Raw genomic sequence first — 7,647 nt, forward strand, 5'->3', positions numbered from 1 at the left:
AACAGTAAGAAGGTGGACAGAGTCTGGAGCTTTGTTACAGTGAACAGTAAGAAGGTGGACAGAGTCTGGAGCTTTGTGACAGTGAACAGTGAGAAGGTGGACAGAGTCTGGAGCTTTGTTACAGTGAACAGTGAGAAGGCTACCATAGTCATCCTCAGATAAAACACAGAGATCCTGGTCAATATTCAATGGTACTATTTTTCTTTCCATGATGTTGCCCTGTGTTTGAAAGGCCAGATGCTGGAGGGTTGTGTTGGATTTGTTTTTCCATCATCTTTTAACAGTTAAACAATCATCCAGGATCTTTATACTTTATTTGATTTTTGTTTGGATTTCTTTGTCAAATTATTTTTTATACTTTCTCCTATGTCCCAGCAGTTCAACCTGATGGTCTCCCTTACTTATTTTCCACATGGTTAATGAAGCCAGGGGTTGTTTATTGAAGTTTATTTTTTTCATAAAATGTTTAAATAAACTTTTTTTAAATCTGACATGACTGTCTCTGATTAACTGGAGCACTACAACGTGTTGGTCACAGTAAAATAATTTAGCAGTTAAGTTTATAGCTCACATTTGAAAAGGCCTTGAACTGACATTAAGTTCTTCTTGACCAACAACAGCTAAGACAACAGCAAAGCTAACAGACGAGCTCAGCTTGTCACAGCCGGTCTCGTCTGAGATAAATGGCCTTCAAACTTATTTAATATTAAACATTTAAAGCCAATAAGCATAGCAAGATATGCATGAGATTCCATTTCCATTTATTCAATCACAGACTTGTCAAACAGTCTGGCATGTTGTGCTGCTGTTTTCAAGAGTTAATAACTGAAGAGAAGAACATTGAGAGAGGACAGGAAACACTCGGGACGAGTCCTCCATGTTGTCAGTGGTTGTTGATGGATCTGAATCTGAGGGCATCTTCTGTAATAAAGAAAAACAATCATGGAGTTAAATGTAAAGTATAATGAATTTTACTGTGATGTTTATGCCTCAGACCTGAAATCAGATCTGTCCTCAGGTTCTGCTAAACTTCAGGTTCTAAAGTTTGTTTTTTAAGACAGGAGAACTATTTAAGAGGAAAAATAAAATATATAATAAGACATGATGAATCCAATAATATGATCATCTTTATGAATTTATGTTTTAAGACAAAAATGTTCCTGCCACTTTCTATTGAAGATTATTTTTAAACTGTCATCACATGGGCCAGCCTGATAAATTAAACTAATGTTAAATATTCTCATATAATCAGATTTGTGTGCAGAACCTCACCGGAGCTGGAATCAGACTCTGGACTGTTGTTTCCTTTAAGCATTGATTTCCTTGAAGACAGAAAGAAGAACAATTTAAACATGAACTTCTTGCAGAATCACAGAGGCTGTTAAAATCTTCTGCTAGTCTTCCTTACATTTTAAGAAGGATTATAAATTGTTACTAAAATGACTTTGATGCTGATAGCGGTTACAATAACACGGTCCAATCATATGAGAGATCATTTTACCTTTGAGTCCTATATGAAGGCGTTCTCTTCAGAATCAGCGCTGCAAAGACAAGATGATGGCGTCCACCTTCACAACATGCTGCTTCAGTCTGGCTGCATCATGGTCACCTACAGGAACACCACAGAAATGCAATCAAAGTACTTCACTGTATTTATCAGAGGATGTACTGTATGCAAAGTAGATTTTTAGCTGTAATTCCTCAAAAAGATTTGAGACTGCTTTGTTATTTGAGAGCACAGATTGTTTCTTTTCCCTTCTCTCTGTTTGCCTGTACATGACCTCTTGGCGCTGTAAAAGATGCTACAGTAAATCCTGGATCAGCTGTGTGGATGGTGTGACTGTGTGGTAAAGCTTTGTTAAAGTTGTCACACACATACTCATATGCCTTTGGAGAGTAAAAGTGCAGTGTGGTGGCAAACTGCTTATAAAATATAAAATAGTATTTTATTGGTGAGGTGCCCCAATCCAAACGTCCTACAGAGTAGCAGCAGCGGGCTGTAGAGGGAGGAGACGAGCGCATTATGGAGAGGAGCGCACCGGAGGGGGCGAGCTGGGGGAGAGACGTGAGACCCGAGGAAAAGGAAATCCCAGTTTAAAATATAATGTTGGTGAAAAGAGGGAAATAGGAAGAAATAAATGTCAATGTTGAAATTCTTTTGAATGCAGAGGCTGTGGATGTTCAGTTTTCTTTGGCTATAAAAAGGCAACAACAGCCTGTAGTTTAATCATGGTGTTTCTCTTCCTTAACGATTATTGAAGCGAAATCAAAAATAAATGCATGACATTTAAAACATATTAACATGTGTGGGGAAAAACGTGATCTTTATGTCTTCTTTTATTGTACCTATGTCTCCTCCTAACTACAATAACAGCAGCATGTTGTGTGTAACACTGATCTCCTGTATTAACACCTTCCTTTGAAAAGTGTTAAATACAGACACAGTCACAATCACCGCAGGTTTTGTCAATTTTTAGTACAAATTCTCAATGAGCGTCATTAAATTTACAATATGATCAACTTGTGATTGTTGAATTGGTGTGTGGAAGACACTGCAGAATATTTATCAGTTTAAGCAGCATGATGCTCCGTTAATATTACATTACACCACCGCAGGTTGTTGATGTTTGTGTTCACGTTTCAGTTAGTCTCTTAAATCAGTAACAGTTATATTAAATCAGATCTTACCTTTAGTTTTATCTGGATCTTAAATCAGTAACAGTTATATTAAATCAGATCTTACCTTTAGTTTTATCTGGATCTTAAATCAGTAACAGTTATATTAAATCAGATCTTACCTTTAGTTTTATCTGGATCTTAAATCAGTAACAGTTATATTAAATCAGATCTTACCTTTAGTTTTATCTAGATCTTAAATCAGTAACAGTTATATTAAATCAGATCTTACCTTTAGTTTTATCTGGATCTTAAATCAGTAACAGTTATATTAAATCAGATCTTACCTTTAGTTTTATCTGGATCTTAAATCAGTAACAGTTATATTAAATCAGATCTTACCTTTAGTTTTATCTGGATCTTAAATCAGTAACAGTTATATTAAATCAGATCTTACCTTTAGTTTTATCTAGATCTTAAATCAGTAACAGTTATATTAAATCAGATCTTACCTTTAGTTTTATCTGGATCTTAAATCAGTAACAGTTATATTAAATCAGATCTTACCTTTAGTTTTATCTGGATCTTAAATCAGTAACAGTTATATTAAATCAGATCTTACCTTTAGTTTTATCTGGATCTTAAATCAGTAACAGTTATATTAAATCAGATCTTACCTTTAGTTTTATCTAGATCTTAAATCAGTAACAGTTATATTAAATCAGATCTTACCTTTAGTTTTATCTGGATCTTAAATCAGTAACAGTTATATTAAATCAGATCTTACCTTTAGTTTTATCTGGATCTTAAATCAGTAACAGTTATATTAAATCAGATCTTACCTTTAGTTTTATCTGGATCTTAAATCAGTAACAGTTATATTAAATCAGATCTTACCTTTAGTTTTATCTGGATCTTAAATCAGTAACAGTTATATTAAATCAGAGCTTACCTTTAGTTTTATCTGGATCTTAAATCAGTAACAGTTATATTAAATCAGATCTTACCTTTAGTTTTATCTGGATCTTAAATCAGTAACAGTTATATTAAATCAGATCTTACCTTTAGTTTTATCTAGATCTTAAATCAGTAACAGTTATATTAAATCAGAGCTTATCTTTAGTTTTATCTGGATCTTAAATCAGTAAGTTATATTAAATCAGATCTTACCTTTAGTTTTATCAGGATCTTAAATCAGTAACAGTTATATTAAATCAGATCTTACCTTTAGTTTTATCTAGATCTTAAATCAGTAACAGTTATATTAAATCAGATCTTATCTTTAGTTTTATTTGGATCTTAAATCAGTAACAGTTATATTAAATCAGATCTTACCTTTAGTTTTATCTGGATCTTAAATCAGTAACAGTTATATTAAATCAGATCTTACCTTTAGTTTTATCTGGATCTTAAATCAGTAACAGTTATATTAAATCAGATCTTACCTTTAGTTTTATCAGGATCTTAAATCAGTAACAGTTATATTAAATCAGATCTTACCTTTAGTTTTATCTAGATCTTAAATCAGTAACAGTTATATTAAATCCGATCTTACCTTTAGTTTTATCTGGATCTTAAATCAGTAACAGTTATATTAAATCAGATCTTACCTTTAGTTTTATCTGGATCTTAAATCAGTAACAGTTATATTAAATCAGATCTTACCTTTAGTTTTATCTGGATCTTAAATCAGTAACAGTTATATTAAATCAGATCTTACCTTTAGTTTTATCAGGATCTTAAATCAGTAACAGTTATATTAAATCAGATCTTACCTTTAGTTTTATCTAGATCTTAAATCAGTAACAGTTATATTAAATCCGATCTTACCTTTAGTTTTATCTGGATCTTAAATCAGTAACAGTTATATTAAATCAGATCTTACCTTTAGTTTTATCTGGATCTTAAATCAGTAACAGTTATATTAAATCAGATCTTACCTTTAGTTTTATCTGGATCTTAAATCAGTAACAGTTATATTAAATCAGATCTTACCTTTAGTTTTATCTAGATCTTAAATCAGTAACAGTTATATTAAATCAGATCTTACCTTTAGTTTTATCTGGATCTTAAATCAGTAACAGTTATATTAAATCAGATCTTACCTTTAGTTTTATCTGGATCTTAAATCAGTAACAGTTATATTAAATCAGATCTTACCTTTAGTTTTATCTGGATCTTAAATCAGTAACAGTTATATTAAATCAGATCTTACCTTTAGTTTTATCTGGATCTTAAATCAGTAACAGTTATATTAAATCAGAGCTTACCTTTAGTTTTATCTAGATCTTAAATCAGTAACAGTTATATTAAATCAGATCTTACCTTTAGTTTTATCTGGATCTTAAATCAGTAACAGTTATATTAAATCAGATCTTACCTTTAGTTTTATCTGGATCTTAAATCAGTAACAGTTATATTAAATCAGATCTTACCTTTAGTTTTATCTGGATCTTAAATCAGTAACAGTTATATTAAATCAGATCTTACCTTTAGTTTTATCAGGATCTTAAATCAGTAACAGTTATATTAAATCAGATCTTACCTTTAGTTTTATCTGGATCTTAAATCAGTAACAGTTATATTAAATCAGATCTTACCTTTAGTTTTATCTGGATCTTAAATCAGTAACAGTTATATTAAATCAAATCTTACCTTTAGTTTTATCTGGATCTTAAATCAGTAACAGTTATATTAAATCAGATCTTACCTTTAGTTTTATCTGGATCTTAAATCAGTAACAGTTATATTAAATCAGATCTTACCTTTAGTTTTATCTGGATCTTAAATCATTAACAGTTATATTAAATCAGATCTTACCTTTAGTTTTATCTGGATCTTAAATCAGTAACAGTTATATTAAATCAGATCTTACCTTTAGTTTTATCTGGATCTTAAATCAGTAACAGTTATATTAAATCAGATCTTACCTTTAGTTTTATCTGGATCTTAAATCAGTAACAGTTATATTAAATCAGATCTTACCTTTAGTTTTATCTAGATCTTAAATCAGTAACAGTTATATTAAATCAGATCTTACCTTTAGTTTTATCAGGATCTTAAATCAGTAACAGTTATATTAAATCAGATCTTACCTTTAGTTTTATCTGGATACATAGAGAAATATTCTACCCTCGTATATAGTTCTATGAATTTCAGTCTGCACGGTGAAAGTAAAACCTGTTACTCTCTGTATAACCCACTTATCACTCAGACTGTAAACATGTACACATTAGTAATGATGCAGGCTAGATTACAATTATTTGGCTTTGTTTTTGCCCTAGATACTTTTTTGAGACTTTACCAGACTATTTATTTTTGCTGTAAAATAACTGTACAGTCAATGAACCTCATCTATGAGCGGATTTTATATTACGATTCTTGGTTTTAAATACAATTTAAATCACAATAATGATATAACAATATCAAGAAACATAGCATGTCAGTTATTAGGTTTGCTCATTTTAAAAAATAAAATAAAAAGATAAATCATGCCGGATAAGTAACCTAGCTTTACAACATTTCAGCTAACCTTAGACTGCTTATGTGTTAGCTAACCTGATAACGACTTTAACCAATGACACATAAATCACACTTTTTTACTTACCGAAAAAACTGCAAAGATCCCTTAGCTCCCACAGGTCGGTTAGAACAGTTTACTACAGAACAACTCATTTTGCCAGCTCAAAAAAGACGAAAAAACTGAACGGAAAAATTGAATGGCGTCTCGGCTTTCCTTCACTACGTAACTTTTACTATTCACAAACAGAGCTACGCAAGATCCGCGGCTGTCAATCATCGTCAAATATGACGTAAAATCCCGTTTTTCAACCTCAAATAACTTATTTAAAACAAACTTCACAGAAAAATGAGCACTTGAACACAATGTAGGGTGATAATAACTAATGATCACAGCAGAGTTTAGGTTTGGAAAAAACGTGACGAGTATTTTAGCTTTACAGTTTGACCCAAGTTTGTTGTGTGTGTGTGTGTGTGTGTGTGTGTGTGTGTGTGTGTGTGTGTGTGTGTGTGTGTGTGTGTGTGTGTGTGTTCATACCCAGGCACACACACAGTTTGATTTATAGTGAGTGTGGAAACGACTTCGAACTGGGTGAAAAACTACAGAAACACGAGGGGGTCATGAGTGAGGCTCCTGTCAGGCAAGAGAGAAGTTTACTTTTACAATATTTAACCCAAAGTTAAACTGTCCACTCTTCAACTTCTACACATTAAAGACAACAAAGTGGCTCGTGTCATTTGTCTGGTAAATAAAATCCCATACTTTAAATGAGAAGGTGAACAAGTTCAATTCTAAACATCATTTCTGTTTCACACTCATATCAGGTCTGCAAGAGCGGACATTTCCCCGTCTGTGACTAATCAGCTGTGATAACATAATGAGGTCATTTCTGCCACTGATTGATGAGGAAACACAGACACACAAAGTTGAATCAACAGAGCTCAACATTTTGGTTCCTCAAGTTAAAATCATTCTCATATCATTCATTCTCCATATGTAGACTGACCACGAGCAAACTCATTTCTACCTCTAACATGTGTCTCTAGTCTGTCTACAAACCCCCCAATGATGAGAAAAGTCCATCCTCTCCGTCTTTAACCTGCTCCACTTTTCAGAAAATGTGTGCTCAAACAGGCCGTTTGGAGATTTTCCCTTCATGACATCACAAAGGGCAGTAGCCCCTCCCCCAGGTGGGTGACACTCCCACAGCTAGGTGTTTGTTCTGCCCTCTGAGTCTGCCTTCTCACCGTAAACAATAGGAAATGGAGCGAGAAAGCACTGAGTACACCCAAGCCCTTCTAGAGAGGGGGCGTGGTCAGACACAGCTCATTTACATATTTAAAGGTACAGACACAGAAACAGTCTGTTCTGAGCAGGGCTGAAATAGAGGGGTTTATAGATATGATCAAATACAGGATCAGAGTGGATTTAGAACAAGACACTTCACACACGTTTTGAGGAGCTCTGAGACTTATTTACACTGAACAGGAAGAGGAGGAGGAGATGTCACC

Source organism: Labrus mixtus, chromosome 15 (assembly GCF_963584025.1).
Source record: "Labrus mixtus chromosome 15, fLabMix1.1, whole genome shotgun sequence".
NCBI classification, from domain to species: domain Eukaryota; kingdom Metazoa; phylum Chordata; class Actinopteri; order Labriformes; family Labridae; genus Labrus; species Labrus mixtus.